The sequence below is a fragment of the Lepidochelys olivacea genome (assembly GCF_965140295.1).
Source record: "Lepidochelys olivacea isolate rLepOli2 genome assembly, chromosome: 9".
NCBI lineage: Eukaryota > Metazoa > Chordata > Testudines > Cheloniidae > Lepidochelys > Lepidochelys olivacea.
In genome coordinates, this window is record NC_140419.1 from 4,752,067 (window position 1) to 4,774,419 (window position 22,353).

Genomic DNA, 22,353 nt, shown 5'->3' on the forward strand with positions numbered 1-22,353 from the left:
GGGGTTCCTGTTGAAGCCAAACTGAGTTTGTTTTTCATTTGAGAGGCCAAGGGAGGCTAGATCTAAATCCAACTCTCTGCTTGGTCCCCCTCATCCACTAATTCTGCCAAATGCAGAAATCAAGACTGACCAGGGAGATTTGTTCTTTATAAATGCTCAAAGCTGCTTATTTCTCCTGGCCCCATTCCCCTCCAGACATTAAGTGAGTTTATTTCTCCACTTGTAGCCAGCAAACTCTAGGAGTGGGGCTTTTACATTTCTCATGGCCGCCAAACAGGGATATGAGGTCAAAATTCCAGTCTCATCTGGGGGCTTTAACCAACCCTCGGAAGTGCTGTGGTTACTTAGAAAAGCACCTCAAGCTCTCCTGTGATAGATTGACCATAAGGTATTTCCCCTCATCAATTTCACATCAGTAGCTGCCATTTGAAAAGCCAAACCGTGATTGCTTTTGACTCCTTAATCAATGTTGAACTGCACAATAAAACATCACTGATTTTTTTCTGTTTTAAAATGTAGAGGATCCCAGTTAAAAAGTAATTAGACTATGCAGGGTTCCATGTTTAATCCTCTCTCAATAATTTCCAGGTCAAGTTTGCAGAGCTAACAAGTCAAGAAACTTCCCCCTGTCCAATGATATGGGTTCTCTGTGCTCCTCACACATCTTAGCAGCAACAAGGATTCTGCAAGGAGAACTTTGATGGTTTGGATAACAACATGCAAGACTAAATCAAGCTGGTTCAGCCTCCAGTACCTGGACTGGGTCTGTAGACCTAACATGAGTCCAAGTGACTCCAAGACACACTGCATATCTCTCCCCTGCAGCTGGGAGTAAGCCTGCGTAGACACTCACGCTAGCCCACTGAAGGAAGCAGTGTGGACACTGCGGCTCACTCAGCAGCTCGGTTTCTCAAGCTCTCCTGACTGACCGGCTCTGCGCTCAGGTGGCTAGCCCGAGCGTGCACCAGAGCCGCAACGTCCACACTGCTTTTTTTGTGCACTATGTCGAGCCTCGCTAGCGTGAATCTGTCTGCCAGCCGCGGTGTAAACATACCAGATGAGCTGGATAAGAAGGTGCTGGTTTTGCAGCCACTTTTTTGAGTGTACATGAACTTTAACACATACTTACTCCTAGACCCCTTGCTAGTTCAGAGACACCTTTATAGGAACCATCGCCAGCGCTAAGAGACACCAAATCTCAAAGCTGTCTGACAACAGATTTGTTACCAAGGGGGACACGATTTTCATGTTCCCAAACCCCAGTCCCACAATACAAAGCAAAAGGAAAGTCCTCGATGCGATCAAAAGTCCATTCCTTATTCAGGCCACTGAAGCCCATTGCCAGTGTCAGCAAAGCGGAGGCCGCAGCCACAGGGACAAATGTGTTTTTTTCAGATGCAACAAATGCAAAATACAGCCTCGTGGCAAAGACCTCCATGCTGCTTTGTTATATCGGGAAGATGGCTCTTTAAATAAAGATCTTCTGTTGCAGAAGTGTAGGAAAATGAGCAAAGATGAATATATGTTTCAGAAAAAGGACCAGGATGCCACAGGTCAGGTGTAAACCCCCTGGGTCCTTTATTATTTTTATTTAATACAGACCACAGGTTCCACTACTACCGTGACTACAATCTGGTGACTAAAGCACAGGCCTGGGAGTTGAGCTCCGGACTCTTTCCTGGCTCTGCAGCTAGCTTTCTGTGTTACCTTGGGCAAGCCGACTCCCCGTTCACCTGAGTCTGTCCATCTGTATCTTGGGGATAACAACACTTGTGTGGGTTTTTAAGCTAACCAGTTCAGGAATGGTAGTACAGCACTTTCAGATCCTCTGATGGACAGTGCCGTAGAGGCACGCTGTATTATGAAACGTCAGATAGCTGGACCAAGTTACATATGTTCTTGTCCCCTTTAGTAGCTCAACATAAATTGGTTAGTCTCTAAGGTGCCACAAGTACTCCTGTTCTTTTTGCGGATACAGACTAACACGGTTGCTATTCTGAAACCTTTCATTATGTAGCTCGGGTCTTGAATAATGAAGTAATGCAGGTGGGTGCCATCTATATACTCTTCTAAAAACTACAGTTATGAGCTAGATAGGTTCACAGAACGGCAACGAAATAACTGCTACGCTGGTCCAAAGACGCGAGTCCCTTGTTGTGGGATATGCTGCAAAGTTCATCATTTTCACCACACCTTTTCAAAATGGGAGTGGGAGGAGGAAGTTGTATGCATGGGGAATAGGAAGACAGATTTGAGCACGGTGAGCTGTCTGGTTTGCTAACAGAGGCTATATTGAATTGTAATATTGCATTTTAGTTAGGTCTGGTTCTTAGCTGTGTTCTGTTTTTAAGTTACATCTATGGCACGAGAGCACACAGCTAGTATGCGTAAAACTAAATAAAGGAATTAATTGCTCAGCACAAAGATAGCTGCCATATATTAATATGTGGGGGTTGGCTTTGATCCATCAGTAGTGTCTGCAAAGCATAGAGATGTCTCAGTGCTCTCTACAGATACAGTATTTATTCTTCAAAAATAATACATTTACCAGGACCTGACAGTCCTTTCAATCCCAAAGATCTGTAACTGCTTCATGAACATATGTGCAGGAACCCCACTGCCAGCAAAATGGGATCACCTGTGGGGCAGACAATTACTGCCAATTTTTCAAAATTAGCCCCTGATTTCAAGTGTCCAGCTTGAGACCTGTTCAGGCCTGAGGTGCACAAGTCCCGGGCATCTGCTGCTGTGACCAGAGCTGTGGGCAGGATCTGCGCAAAGCCGGCCCTGAGTCAGACATCCAGAAATCAGTGGTCGCTTTTGAAAATGTCACCCATGGCACAGTAGGATAACTAGGGGGGACGGGGACAAGACAGAACCTTTTGGGTCAGAATACTGGGTGTACAAAGTACTGAGAAATCTTTAGTATGTACTCAAATTGAACAGGGTCTCAGTTCTTGAGGTTGCCTCAAGAAAACTCGTGCAAACCAATCCACCTCAGACATATAAAGGGCAAAGGCGGCCCAGCCAAAAATCAAAACCTGTGACTTCAGAGAGTCAAGGTGTTTCAAGGCCGATGTATAGACCACTTTAGCCACTGCCTCTTATTTATGCTTTGCAAAGGGACACTGTTGAGTTAGTCAGAGAGCTAGCCCCCAAAAATTAATTAAACATTTTCAAAGCCATTGCTGTCCTGCAAGTTACAGAAAGGAATGATTTCCTGTTCGCTTGAATTTTTATCAAAAATTGTCAGATTTTGAAACTGTCCTTTTTTGTTTCTCCTCTTCCATTCATTTCCTCCCTCATATCCTTTTTCCCTTTTGCCACTGAAAAAGAAGGGAGCACAAAGGGGAAAACACCTACACAATTAAAAAGTGGCTAATTTTTTTTTTCATTTGTATCAAAAATGTAACATTTCCAAAAAAGAAAAATTCTGAGTTTGAAAAAAGTCCATTTTTCAACTACAAAATGTTCAAAAAAGGTCACCTGCTGCAGTTAGCTGATGTAGAAAGAAACTTACTCCTCAGGCAGGGGACTTTTCCAGAGATGCTATAAAGAAGTCTCACTTTCTTCATTATTCTTTACACCCACTTTTTTTTTATGCTGAAAAAATAATTGAACTGCCAACGCCAAGTCAAAAGCCTCAGATCAGCTGGGGGCTGGCAGTCCAATCAAAGCAGAGGTCTGGGTTATCCTTTTGTTTTTACAGGCAATTCAAATAATAAGGGGGATATTTCCAGGCTCTCTCTATCAGGCTCCCTCTAGATGGCAGTAAATAAGACTTCCCAAAAGGGAACCACTGCCAAAGGCAGGCCAACTTTTTAAGGCTAAAAGAAAAGGAGGACTTGTGGCACCTTAGAGACTAACCAATTTATTTGAGCATCCGGATGCATCCGATGAAGTGAGCTGTAGCTCACGAAAGCTCATGCTCAAATAAATTGGTTAGTCTCTAAGGTGCCATAAGTACTCCTTTTCTTTTTGCGAATACAGACTAACACGGCTGTTACTCTGAAACCTGTTTTTAAGGCTAGCAACCTCAGTGTGATTCCTTACTGCTGTCATGTTGCCAGGGACTAGCTTTAGTCTGAACTGATAGCCAACAAGGCCGACCAGTCCTCTAGATTCTGCTCCTACAGTTCATTGCTCTGCTCGGCTTCCAATTGCTGCTACGAGCTAGTAGCTCAAAATGGTGCAGTGAAGTTGCTTAATCAAGCACAAAGAAAAACACGTGCACGTGTCACTGTGGTGCTGCATCATTTGCACATTGAACAGATATAGGGGAAAGAGAATAATTAGAGAAACCAGAGGCCACTCACATGGATCAATACTTCCAGGCACCCCTTTTTTGTATGTCATCTCACTCATACTTGTGGTTTCAACATATGATTTGCATTAGGTCCCCTGCCTGCCATTTGATGGCTCTGCTTAACAGATGTGAATTTATTTAGTCACAGAGCCCGCTCTTTTGACTCTCTTTGTAGAACAGATGGGCTTTTTTTTTTCTCCCTTCAGCGACATTCAAATAATAATCAAACTCTCCACACAGGTTTGCCTAAGTATTGCATACGAGAAGGAACACACAAACAGAGACACGATCTCGCAATAACTCTTATTAGCAGTCGGGTCACACCATCAGCATAAGCAACCTGATGTGACAGCAGCTGATCGAGAACTACAGTCTATGGTACTAGTTAACTCAGTCTACATTAATAGGCTACAGAGTTGCATACATCGCTGGTTTGGTTATTACTCAGAGAATCAAGTTGTTAACATCCGACAGCTAGATGGTAGCATAGGCAGGGGACAGGGCACAGAGGTGGGGAATTTCACCAAGGGCAAGTCATGCCTGACCAACCTGATTGCCTTCTATGAGGAGATAATTGGTTCTGTGGACATGGGGAAAACGGTGCACGCGATATACCTTGACTTTAGCAAAGCTTTTGATATGGTCTCCCACAGTATACTTGCCAGCAAGTTAACGAAGTATGGATTGGATGAATGGACTATAAGATAGTTAGAAAGCTGGCTAGACTGTTGGGCTCAATGGGTAGTGATCAACGGCTCGATGTCTAGTTGGCAGGCGGTATCAAGCGAAGTGCCCAAGGGGTCGGTTTTGTTCAACATCTTCATTAATGATCTGGATGATGGGATGGATTTCACCCTCAGCAAGTTCGCAGATGACACTAAGATTTAGGGGGAGAGGTAGATATGCTGGAGGGTAGGGATAGGGTCCAGAGTGATCTAGACAAATTGGAGGATTGGGCCAAAAGAAATCTGATGAGGTTCAACAAGGACAAATGCAGTGTCCTGCACTTAGGACGGAAGAATCCCATGCACCGCTACAGGCTGGGGACTGACTGGCTAAGCGACAGTTCTGCAGAAAAGGACCTGGGGATTACAGTGAATGAGTAGCTGGATATGAGTCAGCAGCATGCTCTTGTTGCCAAGAAGGGAAACAGCATATTGGGCTGCATTAGTAGAAGCACTGCCAGAAATCTAGGAAAGTAATTATTCCCCCCGATTCAACACTGGTGAGGCCACATCCGGAGTACTGTGTCCAGTTTTGGGGCCCCCAGGACAGAAAGGATGTGGACAAATTTGAGACAGTCCAGCGGAGGACAATGAAAATGATGAGGGGGCTGGGGCACATGACTTATGAGGCGAGACTGAGGGAACTGGGTTTATTTAGTTTTCAGAGAGAAGAATGAGGGGGGATTTGATAGCAGCCTTCAACTACCTGAAAGGGGGTTCCAAAGATCATAGAATCATAGAATCATAGAATATCAGGGTTGGAAGGGACCCCAGAAGGTCATCTAGTCCAACCCCCTGCTCGAAGCAGGACCAATTCCCAGTTAAATCATCCCAGCAAGGGCTTTGTCAAGCCTGACCTTAAAAACCTCTAAGGAAGGAGATTCTACCACCTCCCTAGGTAACGCATTCCAGTGTTTCACCACCCTCTTAGTGAAAAAGTTTTTCCTAATATCCAATCTAAACCTCCCCCACTGCAACTTGAGACCATTACTCCTCGTTCTGTCATCTGCTACCATTGAGAACAGTCTAGAACCATCCTCTTTGGAACCCCCTTTCAGGTAGTTGAAAGCAGCTATCAAATCCCCCCTCATTCTTCTCTTCTGCAGACTAAACAATCCCAGCTCCCTCAGCCTCTCCTCATAACTCATGTGTTCCAGTCCCCTAATCATTTTTGTTGCCCTTCGCTGGACTCTCTCCAATTTATCCACATCCTTCTTGAAGTGTGGGGCCCAAAACTGGACACAGTACTCCAGATGAGGCCTCACCAATGTCGAATAGAGGGGAACGATCACGTTCCTCGATCTGCTCGCTATGCCCCTACTTATACATCCCAAAATGCCATTGGCCTTCTTGGCAACAAGGGCACACTGCTGACTCATATCCAGCTTCTCGTCCACTGTCACCCCTAGGTCCTTTTCTGCAGAACTGCTGCCTAGCCATTCGGTCCCTAGTCTGTAGCTGTGCATTGGGTTCTTCCGTCCTAAGTGCAGGACCCTGCACTTATCCTTATTGAACCTCATCAGATTCCTTTTGGCCCAATCCTCCAATTTGTCTAGGTCCTTCTGTATCCTATCCCTCCCCTCCAGCGTATCTACCACTCCTCCCAGTTTAGTATCATCCGCAAATTTGCTGAGAGTGCAATCCACACCATCCTCCAGATCATTTATGAAGATATTGAATAAAACCGGCCCCAGGACCGACCCTTGGGGCACTCCACTTGATACCGGCTGCCAACTAGACATGGAGCCATTGACCACTACCCGTTGAGCCCGACAATCTAGCCAGCTTTCTACCCACCTTGTAGTGCATTCATCCAGCCCATACTTCCTTAACTTGCTGACAAGAATACTGTGGGAGACCGTGTCAAAAGCTTTGCTAAAGTCAAGAAACATGATGGAGTTCAGCTGTTCTCAGTGGTAGCAGATGACAGAACAAGGAGCAATGGTCTCAAGTTGCAGGAGGGGAGGTCTAGGTTGGATATTAGGAAAATCTTTTTCATTAGGAGGGTGAAGCAGCACTGGAATGGGTTTCCTAGGGAGGTGGTGGAATCTCCATCCTTAAGAGGTTTTTAAGGCCCAGCTTGGCAAAGCCCTGGCTGGGATGATTTAGTTGGGATTGGTCCTGCTTTGAGCAGGGGGTTGAACTAGATGACCTCCCGAGGTCTCTTCCAACCCTAATCTTGTACAATTCTATGATTTTGCACTGCCACTCTCTCAATGCAAACTAGGTACTTGCATAACCTTGATAGCTGAGCCACCTCACAAGCAATAATGAGTTGATCTTCACAAACTTCCCTATGATGTAGGGAAGCATCATTATCCCCATTTTATAGATGGGAAACTGAGGCCCAGAGAAACTCAGTCCCAGATTTTTAAAAGTTTCATTTTCAAAAGGGAAGTAGGCACTTTAGGAGTCTAAGTCCCATTGGCTTTAAATGAGATTTGGCTCCTGCGTGCTAAGACACTTTTGAAAATCAGATTTACTTGTTGCACTGGTGAGTGGAGCAATGCCTAAACACCTTTAAAACTCTGGGACTAAGTGATTTGCCTGAAGTCAGACAGGAAGTCAGTGGTGGAGCAGGAAACTGAACCCAATGTCCTAAATCCCAGGACCGTAGCCACGAGCCCATCCTGAGCTCTCCCTGTCCTGGGGATGGACACAGGAGTTTGGTTTCCAGAAGAGTCAGTCTGGCACCAGGTCTAAAGTCACATGGATTTTTTTTTTTTTTTTAAAGAAGTTATGTTAAAAAAGTGGACTTGACTGGAGAACAGGACCCCGAGCGTGTCTCCTAAGAACACATTTCTTTATGGCAGTGCTGCAGGTTGCCTGTGTTTGAGCTTTTGAAATAGGGGAAGTGGTGCCTGAGAAATTCATTCGTTTGCACATTGAACTAGGGATTTTATTAAACAGCCAAAAAAGAGAAATAGCAAACGGGACCTTGCATGGGGAACCTTTGGGGGAAGAGCAGTTGCGGGTACACCAATATTTGGCCTGTCTTTAACCACAAACATGGAGCATTCTGCTCAGTGTTCCTTCATAGTTCTTAAGAGGCAGAGATGCACAAGGTCAAATAGAAACCAAATACAAGTGACTATATCCTGAAAATACCATTATTGGTAACTGTGCACATCTATCAGCTGCTGTATTGAAGCAATGTTCTTAGACAATAGCTAATGCAATAAAGGCAAGAACAGCCTGAGACGGTATCTCAGCTTCTCCATCTATGAGATACGGGGTCCAATGCTGTCAGCTCTTCAAGTGGTGGGGCTCCAGCTCAAATGGAATTCCCCATGCAAAAGACATCCAGTATAAGTCCCTTAGTCCCCTTCTTATGGTCAGAATAGCATATTTACAAGACCCAAAACCCCCAAAAGTCACAGACAGTAAGTAAAATGATAAAGCTGGCAGATACCAGGCAGTAAAACATTTTCAAATAGGAAGGAACTCTGGACCCGCAGAAGACACTCAGGTCTTTGTGAGGCCAAGGAAACTTCAAGCTGCAAAGCACACCATGCTTTTTGAAAGCATATGCCATTTTTCTTGCACGGCACTGAGGGCTGCTGTGTAATTTTCATTTCAGTACCAGCATCTGACAACTTTACAGAGCTTCACTAACCCCGAAATATGGAAGCAAGGTCTGGTACAATAATATGTCACCAAATTAGGTAGCTTCTGTTCTTTTTTTTTAACTAACAGAAAAAAGGGGATATTTTCACAGGCACAAAACAGAGCTAGACACCCAATTTGCAGAGGATGCACATCCAACTCTACTTTGGAAAAATCTCTCCATGGAGTAATCAACACATTCTCTTTAATCCATTTAAGCAAGGTAAAACTCTTGCATTTTAACTAACTGTTCTACCAATGCAAAACCGGAAGGTACAGGAGTGCTTTTGTCAGGACGAAAAGGCCTTGTGGTTAAACCACTACTCCAGGAGGAATTCTGTGCCACTGTGCAATGCAGAATTTTGCAGAAATTAATGTTGTGCGCGCAGAATTTTTTTCCCCCACAGAACTGGGCTGCCATGCCGCTGGTCGCCACTAGGGGGCCGCTGGACCCTGCATAGCCCAGTTCGCACACAGAAGACACTGCCGGGGAGGGGGGGAGGTAAGTGGGGGGAGGGGGGAAGAGTAGAGAGTTCCTAGCAGCTGCAGTTCCCAGAAAAACAGGAACTGGGTTGTCATAGGGGTTTCTTTAACTCTCTGCTCCTCAGGGAATTTTTTGAGAGTCTGTAACAATTGCTCACAGGTATTTTGAAACAAAATTACCAAAATAATTGAAACTGGCGTGATTATGTAGTGTTATTTTGACAAATTTAAAATCTGCAGAATTTTAAAATATTGTGCGCAGAATTTTTAAATTTTTTGGCACAGAATTCCCCCAGGAGTAAAGCACAGGACTGTGAGGCGGGAGATCAGGGTTCTAGCCCCAACTCTCTGCCCCGTGCTGAGGAACCTGTGCAACCTTTTTGTACATCACTGTCTCATTTGTAAAATGGCGGATAATATTTACGCACTTCTGCCTTGCCCTTTGAGATCTATAGATGAAAAGTGCTTTATAAGCACAATGTATTCACAGTTGAAAGGAATCTAAAACGTGATGTACATACAAACTGATTCTAAGTGAGACAGGACAAGAAGGCGAGAGAACAAGTTATTCCAGCTGACAAAGGAACATGATTCATAGTTAGCCCTGTGGTGGGGATCCATAGCTCTTACTAAGACCATCATAAATTGCTCTGGAAGAAAATTAAGCAAACATTAAAGCCCACATCCTTATATGGAAGGAATAGGTCAGAGGCCTGGCTGATACACAGAGATTTTTTGGTATCTCTGAATGATAGCGCTTTGGTTTTATGACCTGCAGCTGCTTCACTCAAGAATTCACTTGAACAATTTTACGGCTTTGCTCAGTTAAGAATTTTTTTAAATGCTAATCCGTTCTGATCACATTAGGCCTCCTTTGGTTCCTTCCCCCTGCATGTGCACACATGCAATACACAGAGGCAAACGGCAGGAATAAATGAGCAGCATCAACTGCAACTACAGCAGATCAACCAAAGCTAATCTTTTTTTCACCCCCTGTATGCTTGATTTCCGGGCACCCATCAGCATGCCTATTGGTGGAAAACTGGGAATCCATTTTACCTCCCAGCCCGATACAGCCCAGATGTGGCTACCACCCCAACTTAAATAAGAAAAGAAATAATACAGACACTCCAGTGAGAGGTACCACATAAATGCATTAATTAAGCCTCATTAACACAAACTCCTGATAATTGCCTCAGTATTAGCCCATTTTCCAGATGGATAAATAGCAGGCCAGAAAGGTTAAGTGACTGAATTAAGTTCACGCAGCAAAGTCAGTGATGGAGCAAAGTCAGTGACAGAGCCCAAAGATAGGATCATAGAATCGTAGGATTGGAAGGGATCTCGAGAGGCCATCTAGTCCAGTCCCCTGCACTCATGGCAGGACTAAGTATTATCTAGAACAGAGGTCGGCAACCTTTCAGAAGTGGTGTGCTGAGTCTTCATTTATTCACTTTAATTTAAGGTTTTGCGTGCCAGTCATACATTTTAACATTTTTTAGAAGGTCTCTCTGTATAAGTCTCTATATTACATAAGTAAACTATTGTCGTATGTAAAGTAAACAAGGTTTTCAAAATGTTTAAGAAGCTTCATTTAAAATTAAATTAAAACGCTCATCTTACGCTGCCAGCCCGGGGTTCCGTTCACCTAGGCCGGCAGCAGGCTGAATGAGGCCTGTGGCCGGGACCCTGGCTGGCAAGGGGCCGGCAGCCAGAACCCCAGACCGGCTGTGGGCTGAGCGGGGCCGGCAGCCGGGACCCTGGCTGGCAAGGGGCTGGCAGCCAGAACCCCAGACCAGCAGTGGGCTGAGCGGAGCCGGCGGCTGGGACCCCAGACCGGCTGTGGGCTGAGCGGAGCCAGCACCCTGGCTGGCAAGGGGCCGGCAGCCAGTACCCCAGACCAGCAGTGGGCTGAGCGGAGCCGGCGGCTGGGACCCCAGACTGGCTGTGGGCTGAGCGGGGCCGGCAGCCGGGACCCTGGCTGGCAAGGGGCCGGCAGCCAGAACCCCAGACCGGCAGTGGGCTGAGCGGGGCCGGCAGCTGGGACTGCAGACCGGCAGTGGGCTGAGCAGCTCTCGGGTTCCATCCGCCGGCTCCTGCCAGCCAGGGTCCCAGCTGCCGGCCCCGCTCAGCCTGCTGCCGGTCTGGGATCCCGGCCCTGCCCACATAGAGTGGGTACCTACCTTCTCTCTGGTTCTAGCCCATTCTCTTCCTCTCTCTGCACTGAGCTGAGGGTGGGAGAGCACTGAGCACAGGGCTGGGGTGAAGGAGCAGGCTGGGGGTTGGGGTGTAGGATCTGGCCAGGAGCTAGAATGAGGAAGGGGGCTCAGGGTTGGGGTTTGGGTGTGGAGTGCATACCTGGACAGCTCCCATTTGGTGCGAGGGGTGCAGGTGGGAATGTGGGGGGGGGGGTGCAGGAGCTCCCATTTGGTGCTCAGGGTGGGGGTGGGAATGTGGGGGGGTGCAAGAGTCAGGACATGTGGTGTGGGGGGGGCTGGGTATGTGTGGGGGGTACTGGAGTCAGGGCTGGGGTCGTGGAGGGTGCAGGGGTCAGGGCAGAGGGCTGGGTGGGTGTGTGGGGAGTGCAGGAGTCAGGGAAGAGGGCTGGGTGGGTGTGAGGGGGGTGCAGAGCTCAGGGCAGGGGGCTGGGTTGTGTGTGGTAGAGTGTAGGGGTCAGGGCAGAGGGCTGGGGGTGTGGGCTGGGGTCGTGGAGGTGCTCCCAGCCCCCTGCCCAGAGTGGCTCACAGCAGGGGGCTGGAGGGGATATGCCCTGATTCCACCCCCCCCCTTCCCCAAGGCCCCGTCCCCACCTCTTCTCCCTGGAGCAGCGAGCGCTCTGCGTCTCTGCTTCTCCCCCTCCCCGGCCAGGGCTGTCAGCTGATCGGTGGCAGGGAGGGAGAGGAGGAGGGGCAGGAACAGTATGGCAGGGGAGGGGGGACCTAGCCTGCCCTGCAGCAGCAGCCGGCGGGAGGTGGGGGGCGGAGAAGAGCGGGCCGGGGCGGACAGGACTTTTAATGGCTCGCTGCTGCCTGCTCTGGGGTCCCAGCCTGGGTTCAACAGCGGGCTGAGCGGGGCCGGCAGCTGGAACCCGGCAGGCAGAAGCGTGCCATTAAAAATTGCCAGGATCACAATGGATTAGTAGCTCAACTCCATTCATAGCCCAAGATAATTATTGGTTATTTATTATCTGTATCATGGTAGTTACCAATTCAGAACAGGGCCCCAGTGCGTAGGCCACTGTCAAACAGAGTAACAGAAAGCCCCCGCCCCAAACATCATTGCTATCTAGGCACTTCAAGAAAAAAATGCATTTAGTCAAAAAAACCTAATTTTCCATCAGAACAGTTTTAACATAAAATTTTCAACCAGCCTATCAATGGAACTTACATGATAAAGATCCAGATTTTTAAAGGTATTTAGGTGTTGACTGTCGATGGGTTTTTGGCATTTGGTTAGATGTGGACTAAAGTGCCTAAATTCTGTTGATGGTCAACACCTAAATACCTTTAAAAATCTACCCAAATCCCTTTTGAAAGCGAGACTTAGGTGTTGCAGTAACATCTAAATACCTTTGAAAATCTGGGCCTACATGCTTTGCCGCTTTCCAATATTGAAAGGTTTTCCTTTCTTGAGATCTTAGGTTCCAGAGTGGGAGCAATGCTTTTTGGAAATCTAGCCCAGCCTTTAAATTTTGTTACCTTCCTGTCAAGACTCAGGCACAAGGAGGTGGGGAAACTAAACCATGTCTGTGTTGGATAATCTTGTGGCCAACCTTAATATTACTCAATTACCAAGTGAGTGATTTGGTAGTAAACAACCTTTTGCTTGTGCGCAAACATTTTTAATTTCATGCCCTGCTAATCACACATCTGTTAGAGTTCCTTTTCCACCCGTTGTAATAATGATACAAGGGAAAAATCACTGCACTAACAACTGAAACGTGGCTTGTGTAAAATATTTGAATAAGAATCACTTTGCCTGTGTGGAATGAGCAGCACAGCAAGCAACGCAACAGACTTAATGAAGTTGACAGAAATCTTATTTTTAAAAATGATAACATAGGATCCAGAATTTGCCATGAGCAAATTCGCCCCAAGAACTGGCTGTCTGCAGCCTGTCGGCCAATGCCATCAGCTGTTTATCCATGCCTTTCTATACGTCTCTGCAACAGAGCCAGGTATGCTGCCACCATGACTCCACCTTTGCTGCTGAAATTCTCCAGGCCTTCACGTCTACTCTGCTGAACAATGCCGTTATCTTCAGTATGTCACCCCCACGTCCCAGCTCCCAAGCCTACAGAATGCCCCACCCCACACACAGGGAATGCAACCACACCTCTCCTTCTCCTCACCCAGCTCCAGTGCCACCTCATTCATTTTCATCTACAGCCCCAAACGGCTCTACAGTGCTTCCCAAAGCCTTGAGTGCCATCTCTCTGGGGCTGCCATTCATCCCGCACTGGCCTCCTCTCTAGCTCTTCACGCAATCCCACCATTGAAGAAGTAGCCAGAGCTTTCTCCTCTCTGATTCCTACCCCCTAGAACAGCCTTCTCTTGTTTTCTTCACCTCATCTATCAGCTAAAAAGATAGCCTTTCCCCCTTCCACACCAGTGCAAAGTAGGTGCCAATTACAACCATTCTGAGTTAGCTTTTGCACTCACTTCCTACTAGTGTAAATGACAAGACGCAGCAGGGCAATGGAGAACCGAGCCCATAGTTTATGGGATGTTTTAAAATAAAACTCTCTGAATGTGCTCAGCATATGCACAGCCATCAATTAGCTGTTTACCTGCATCCAGTTTGTGAATGCATTGTAATAACAAATGAACTTAGCCCCTGGATGTTTCAAGCATCGAATCAGAGTGTATTCAGTCAGATAACTGTACCAGGGATTAGCAGTGGAAAGGGGTGGAGGGGGGAACCCTAGATGAGCAAAAGTGCTGCAAGCCACATTTGATGTAACAGTCATATGATTATACTGTCATATCAAACTTTTCTGCAAAGTAGGAACACTCTGACGCTTCATATTTTTAAAACTGACATTTTGATTCATTACTGTAAATAGCACGTTGTATTAAATATTGTGACAAGGAGCAGAGCATATTTTTCAAGCTCTAACATTTAGGAATCACTTTTTTTTTCCTTTACATTTGAAGCTGTTACCACAGAGCTCAGAGGAGGTTTCTGTGAAGATCCGATTGCTTTTGCCTGGATTCCCAGTGATGCTGAGAACTGCAGCACAGACAGATGTGAACGATACTGCTGGCATACTAAAGCAGGGAACTGTCTCAAGGACACACAGTAGCTAAAGTAAATAACGTACAATAAATTTATAACAGATCACCCAGAAATTGGGGGGAGAGAGGGGCAGAACAGATGAGGCTAAGGCACTGGACTGGTTCTCAGAAGATCTGAGTGCAATTCCCACCTCTGCCACAGACATATTCTCACTAGGCCTCAGTTCCCCACCTGCAAAATTAAGAGTAATAAACTTGCTTTCTCCTTGCCTGTCTCTGTCATGTCTATTTAAATGGTGTACCCTTCAGGACAGCTGTTGTCTCTTACTGTGTGGACAGCACCTGGCATCATGAACCTCCATCTCAGTATAAAAACCTAGATAGATAGCTACCGCACATCCCCGAGCTGCAAACTGAGCTCTTGGTGCAATCCACTGAATCAAGGGGATTTGTAGCCACAAACATGACCCTTACATTTGGCCTGCAGCTTACAGTCAGAAGTGGTGTGGCTGCAATATATGAGGAATAGGGATCAGAATGTTATTTAAACGTGGGTTCAATGCAATCAGCTGTGCTCCCGCAAGAGCAGTTACACACCACTCATCATATGCTACCTCCGGAAATCTCGTAGAAGGATTAGTGTGCCAACAAGTAGAGTACTGGTCTAGCCAGACATCTAAAGCATATTGGCACCACTTAAATTTGTCCATTCACCAATATGTTTTCCTAAAAATGCCCATATGCTTTGCCTGTAGCTCCCATATGCTTTTGTAAAGGAAAACAAAAACAATTTTGTTAGTTGTGAGTGATTGATCATTCTGTATTTCACAAGAGTCAGATTTAAAACAAGAAATAAAACCATTCAGCTGCAGGGTTTTTGCTTTTTTTCAAGGCTTTTTCCTCCAGCTCACTGATGAAATCATGGTGACCAAAAATGCACAGAGAAACACCAGGACATTGCAGTATACTTAGTGGGTATGTCACACACTATCAGATGCCTCAGGAAATACGGGCAGAATCCACATTACTGGGATACAGCAGAAACAGTTAGGGTCCAACCAAATTCACGGTCCATTCTGGTCAAGTTCATGGGCACAGGATTTGAAAATTAATCAATTTAAGGTTTTCAGATGTTTACATTTGAAATTTCACGGTGTTGTAACCATGGGGGTCCCGACCCAAAAGGGAGTTGGGGGAGGGGCAGAGGGGGGTATCACAAAGCTGTTGTAGGGGGGTTGTGGGATTGCCATCCTCACTTCTGTGCTGCCTTCAGAGCAGCTGGGGTAGGTACCCAGAGGTGGGTCTCATCTCCCCCACCCCTCCACCCCGAGCGAGGCCGTGCAGGGGAAGAGCAAGTCCCGTCCCTCCTCAGCCCAGAGGGGAGTAGCAGCAAGAGCCAGGGGCATGGCTAGAAGCCCCTGCCCTACCCTCCCCCTCCAACAGCTAGATTTCACGGTCCGTGAAACATTTTTCTTGGCTGTGAATAGAAATAATGGTCAGTGATTTCGAGGCCAATGCAATCTCCAGCTATAATTGGGATTAGACACTTAAGAGATGGTGATTCCGCTCTCCAATGCATGGACTTTGCAACCTTAATGTTTTTTGTATCTACCAGTACTGCACCCACACTTTGTGTGTGTGTGTCACTGGGCAACTGATCCCTTTATGGGAAGTCGGGGTTACCTTTATTGCGTCCAAGTGCTCATTTACTAATGAACCATTCATGAGCCAGCCAGGACAGTTAGTTGCAAGGAGGAGGTGATGGTAACCGGCATGATCGAATTTTGCGTTCCCAGCTCTGCCACTGTTAATTCCTCTGCAGTTCTAATGGATCTTTGCCCAGGGAAACACAGCTGTTCAGCAGGGTCATTTGGATACAGATGATGCTGGAGGGAAAGCATCTAGCCTGGAGAACCACAGCTTTGGTCCATTTCTGGTCACATTTTGAAGCCGTGTTGCTCTTTGGTGAATTATAGATTTCTAGGGCCAAATTCACCATGTCTTATGGTGGCAAGTATCTGTTAATTGCTATAATTATTCCATTACCCAAAACAAAGACAGCTTTCATTTGAAAAAGTGTTTCCTACCCAGTTCAGTGGGGAGAGGCACTCCCATGGACACAGGCAGCTCCTGAGGAGAGGAGCTCCCAGAAGGCCTGATCAGGAGGGCTCCTAGAGCAGAGGGCCTAGATGGTGCGTGCCTGGGGACACAGAGCTCTCCAGGGAGCCCACTGGAGCAGGAGTCTGGAAGGTCACTCCTGGAGATGGGAGATTCGCAGAGAGACAGCTGCAGTTGGCAAGCATCCAAGAGGACCTGATCTCAGCCAAGGGGTCTCCCAGACAGTGGCAGGAAACCCCAACCTGACAGGAACCACGCACTGCAGCGGATGGATCTCCACAGACACCTGCTTCCAGAAGAGGATCCTCTCAGGCAGCGGCAAGAGACCTGATCCCAGGGGCAGAGACCTGAACCGAAAGAATCCTGGATGAAGAACCAGGACGGAGGCAAGCAGGGGACTCGGGTGCGAGACAGATGGACTGGGACTCCAGCTAGAACTCTGGGACAAAGGTTTTGCTCATATGTTTTGCTGGTCTTTTCTGCTAAATAAATGAGCCCCTCTGAAAAGTGGACCCTCCTAAAGCCTGCCTGGACTTGTACTCCAGATGATGGGGGGGGGGGACACATAATGGCAGGGTTCACACACACCTGACTACAAGGGGGTGTCACTGTAGCCTGCATTGTTACAATATCTACCAAATAAAGCCTGCCCAGGCTGCAGTGCAACGCTCTCTAGGTCTGACTGAATTTGCTCTCAGCAAGGATAGATTTCTGACAATGATCCAATCTGATGCAGGGCCTAATTACAGGCCAGATGCAAGAGGTAAGAGCCCCATTTTCCTCAGGAGCAACGCTGAACAAATGGTCAAGAGAGAAGAAATAATTCTTTTGCTATGGGGCACCCGGTGATGGACAATTTGTTGGAGCACAGCGGCAGGATCAATTTCACGTGTCACCATTATACAATGTTTTCCCTGGGGAAAACTAACTGGACACCAAACTCTCCTGGACGCACTTTACCTCCCTTTTCATCACCTGTCTATCGGTGGCAAACAGCTCTTGCTTGTCGTGGGACAGAAATTGCTATTCCAAACCTCCCAGCTATGAATCTATATTCCTTCATTCTCAGTTTTTCCATGGCTTACCCATGCCTTGTTCTATGCCAATTACCACGACTCAAGAGCACCTCTAACATCTATTTTACCCCCCAGGCTGCTGTCACGGTTCATTAAGGACTGAGAATGGACCTACCCTGACAATGTTCCCTTTCGAACGTTCTTACCTACAGGAGCCCCTTCACTGGAATTTAATGATCATACCTTGGGATAGAAGTGAAGAGCAAGCTAAGGGGTGCTTCATATAATTCAACGAGGGGCCGTTGCTGAAGGTTCAGAATTGTATCTCAGGCCGAGCTTTGGATTCCTGCTAAATACCTTCAGTCACTTTAAAAGAATTTGGATCCTGAAGAATGAACAAACTAGCTCAGCAGCATATATATTTCTATTTAGGTCCTTCTAATTATTGAGACATGCTCTTTTCTTTACTGCTGGGCACTGAAGTTATGTGAGATTTAAGCCAATCTGGATACAACCTGGAAGATGCTGGGGTGACCACAGCTGCCAGCAAATCAGGTCCCTAAATTCCCCATATCAATCCTAAAATGAGCAGTTTACCAAGCATAGGGACCCCATTGCCCTCTCACCTCAAATGAGGAGGTGCCCTCCAAGCCCAGGGCGAGACGTACTTACAGGAACGCTGAAGGGTCTCTGTGGGGGAAGCAGATAAAGATGTTTCCAGATTAGAATCAAACCCTTGAACCTCATAACTCCTGTAAGTAGATCAAGCTGATACATCGCTTCAGCAAAAAACAAATGGGTTAATAAGCCCTCAGACCTTCTCTAACAATCACAGAGCAAGCCTTTTCCCTTACTACAAGTCCCATGTCCGTCTGTCCCTTTTTTCCTCCACATAAGGGCTTTTCACCCTCTCTCTGGAGAGATTAAATCTGAACTAGCGCTAGAGTAAGATGGGGTTTATTTGAGGGAGAAGCTATTTGTTTTAAATCGATTTAGAGATGGTGAAAGGCAGTGGCTTGGCTAACAAAGTCCACTCTTTAACTCCCAAACAGACAGCCTTTTGCCAACAACCCTTAACATGCCTCCTCTCCCTGAGCCGGTGGGGACTCCCTTCAGGTGGGGAGGCGGTGGGGGGAAGAGAACGAGACGAAAAAGCTACTGCTTCTCCATCTAGTCCTTAGCTTCCCTTCTAGAACCTTCAGCTAATGCCACATGTGGTGGTAAGTTTGCCACAGGGACACCAACAAGAACTAAAATTGAGATCAAACTCATTTCACATAGGCCACCGAACAGCCACCAAATGTGACAGATTAAGTCACCACAAACGTGAGCTGTTTTTCAACCAGTAGTCTTCGATGCTGGTAACCTGTTGACCACCCTCCACACCAAGCTAGCCTCTGTGCTTTCAGTGTTTTTCAGGCTGCCCTGTTATGAACGTTAGTTGTTACCTTCTTCTCCAGAACAACTTGATACTGGTGAAAGGTTTTGCATAAATGCAACATTAGCGCTTCATTTCCCCAAGCCATCCCTCGCCATTATATTTGCTGACGTGCAAGGATAAGCGGATCTCTAGAGACCAACATCATGCAGCCAAGGGTGACTGGAATCTAACATGGTACCAGTAGGACATGACTCCATTTAACATGGATTGATGCAGGCCTCTAGGGCCTTTCAAATCTCAGTATCTGGGCTCAAATTTTCTACAAAGTCAAAAAAAGAAAAGGAGGACTTGTGGCACCTTAGAGACTAACCAGTTTATCTGAGCATAAGCTTTCGTGAGCGCTCACTTCATCGGATGCATGAAGTGGAAAATACAGTCAAGAGATTTATATACACACAGACCATGAAAAAATGGGTATTTATCATACACATTGTAACGAGAGTGACCACTTAAGATGAGCTATTACCAGCAGGAGAGTGGGGTGGGGGGAGAGAAAACCTTTTGAAGTGATAATCAAGGTGGGCCATTTCTAGCACATTTCCAGGAGTTAACAAGAACGTCTCCCAAGATCTGTGAGAGTGATGGGTCGTCCTTCAGGATAGGTTGTAGATCCTTAATAGTGCGTTGGAGAGGTTTTAGTTGGGGGCTGAAGGTGACGGCTAGTGGCATTCTGTTATTTTCTTTGTTGGGCCTCTCCTGTAGTAGGTGACTTCTGGGTACTCTTCTGGCTCTGTCGATCCATTTCTTCACTTCAGCAGGTGGGTATTGTAGTTGTAAGAATGCTTGATAGAGATCTCGTAGGTGTTTGTCTCTGTCTGAGGGGTTGGAGCAAATGCGGTTGTATCATAGAGCTTGGCTGTAGACAATGGATCGTGTGGTGTGGTCTGGATGAAAGCTGGAGGCATGTAGGTAGGAATAGCGGTCAGTAGGTTTCCGGTATAGGGTGGTGTTTATGTGACCATCGCTTATTAGCACTGTAGTGTCCAGGAAGTGGATCTCTTGTGTGGACTGGTCCAGGCTGAGGTTGATGGTGGGATGGAAATTGTTGAAATCATGGTGGAATTCCATGTAGAGTACTTGCGCTATATTGATGACATCTTTATCATCTGGACCCATGGAAAAGAAGCCCTTGAGGAATTCCACCATGTTTTCAACAATTTCCATCCCACCAACAACCTCAGCCTGGACCAGTCCACACAAGAGATCCACTAAAACCACTCCAACGCATTATCAAGGATCTACAACCTATCCTGAAGGATGACCCATCACTCTCACAGATCTTGGGAGACAGGCCAGTCCTTGCCCACAGACAGCCCTCCAACCTGAAGCAAATACTCACCAGCAACCACACACCGCACCACAGAACCACTAACCCAGGAACCTATCCTTGCAACAAAGCCCATTGCCAACTGTGCCCACATATCTATTCAGGGGACACTGTCACAGGGCCTAATCACATCAGCCACACTATCAGAGGCTCGTTCACCTGCACATCTACCAATGTGATATATGCCATCATGTGCCAGCACTGGTCAAACTGGACAGTCTCTACTGTTCCTCAGACGTTCTTGTTAACTCCTGGAAATGTGCTGGAAATGGCCCACCTTGATTATCACTTCAAAAGGTTTTCTCTCCCCCCACCCCACTCTCCTGCTGGTAATAGCTCATCTTAAGTGATCACTCTCATTACAATGTGTATGATAAACACCCATTTTTTCATGGTTTGTGTGTATATAAATCTCCTGACTGTATTTTCCACTTTATGCATCCAATGAAGTGAGCTGTAGCTCACGAAAGCTTATGCTCAAATAAATTGGTTAGTCTCTAAGGTGCCACAAGTCCTCCTTTTCTTTTTGCGAATACAGACTAACAGGGCTGCTACTCTGAAATCTACAAAGTCAGAAATAGAGGTGCCTTTGCTGGCGTCTCTCCTCACAATCCTTGAGCCAGAAATGAAGATAACTAAGATGAGATGCCAACAAAGTTCTTGAGCCAGCATTTGCTCACATTACGTAGAACCACTAGACAATTGGTATACATGCTTTGCTCAGAAGAGACCCCATATTGGAATGGCACAAGGTGCCACCAAGAATGGGATGATTTAGTTGGGGATCGGTCCTGCTCTGAGCAGGGGGTGGGACTAGATGACCTCCTGAGGTCCCTTCCAACCCTGATATTCTATGATTCTATGAAGAATGAGGTTCACCCTGAGCAAGGGAGGAAGGGGTGTGAAAACAACTAAAACAGCAGTTGGTTGCATCAGGTCAGGACTGAAGAATATAATGCAAGGAGGAAACTTGCTCAGGATCTGGCTCATGAGCAAAAAGTGTACATTAACATTTTAAAGACAATATAAACCTGGATAAAGTAACAGCAGAGAAGCAGATAAACATAACCGCAGAGCAGGCAGCAAGTGCTCACAGGTTGGTTGATTTTTGTTTTTATTGGGGAAATGAATGCAGAGGACTTTTCTGTGCCTGTTACATTGTCTGCTCACCATCTGATGTAGCATGCAGACTGAAGACTTCAAAGGCTCAGTCTTGCTTACATATTGAGACTGCTCTAAACTAATGCCCCTACTGTGACCAAACACGAATGCCTGATGTATCATTCATACCGCACACAGCGGGGCTAGTGAGCACCAGGCCTCGTCCCATGTGTGCTGTACTGTACGCATCTGTTTTTGGAGAAAGGAAATTCAAGTCCTCACGGGGTTACAAGCTCATTGCTCTGCATCAGTAGCTTTGCATTCATCTTGGCTGGAATGTGAAAGTAAAGTGAAAGCTGCAGATCTACAATTTAACTATGAACAGCCAATGGAGTTAAGCAAAAATCCACTGGCACTGGTGGCAAATTACACAAATGCACGTGCCCATTTGCCCAGCCTGTCTGTGGAAAGTTTCAGAGGATAAACTGCATTTTCATTATTAGTCCTAATCCAAGGAGTCTTTTAGAGGGGTCTGAAAAAAGGGGAGAGAGTGGCCCAAATCAAAAGCCCAGATCCTAAAACTTTGTGGAGAGCTCGGATCTAGTGCTGAACTTCATTGCTGGCATCACCTCTGCATCGGACCAAATCAAACAACCCTAAACTCTGCAGAAGTTTAGATCTGCATCTGGATGCACTGGCCTGAGCCTAAACTGGATTCAACTGATATAGCTCCACTGAAGTTGATGAAGTTAGGCTGATTTAGACCAGCCCCTTACTGAATGAGGGAGGCAACCTAGTGACAGAGGATGTGGAAAAAGCTAATGTACTTTTTTGCCTCTGTCTTCACAAACAAGGTCAGCTCCCAGACTACTGCACTGGGCAGAACAGCATGGGGAGGAAGTAACCAGCCCTCTGTGGAGAAAGAAGTGGTTTCAGGACTATTTAGAAAAGCTGGGCGAGCACAAGTCCATGGGGCCGGATGCGCTGCATCCG

The 22,353-nt window shown here is 46.5% G+C and overlaps 1 protein-coding gene across 1 annotated transcript in view; it reads right to left on the bottom strand.

Moving 5' to 3' along the window:
• LPP (LIM domain containing preferred translocation partner in lipoma) overlaps positions 1-22,353 on the bottom strand; it is a 432,571-nt gene that overhangs the window by 269,493 nt on the left and 140,725 nt on the right. Inside the window, exon 4 of the mRNA XM_084639858.1 lies at positions 18,118-18,181. The gene's annotated coding sequence lies outside the window, so the exon portion shown is untranslated. The remainder of the gene's footprint in view (positions 1-18,117; positions 18,182-22,353) is intronic.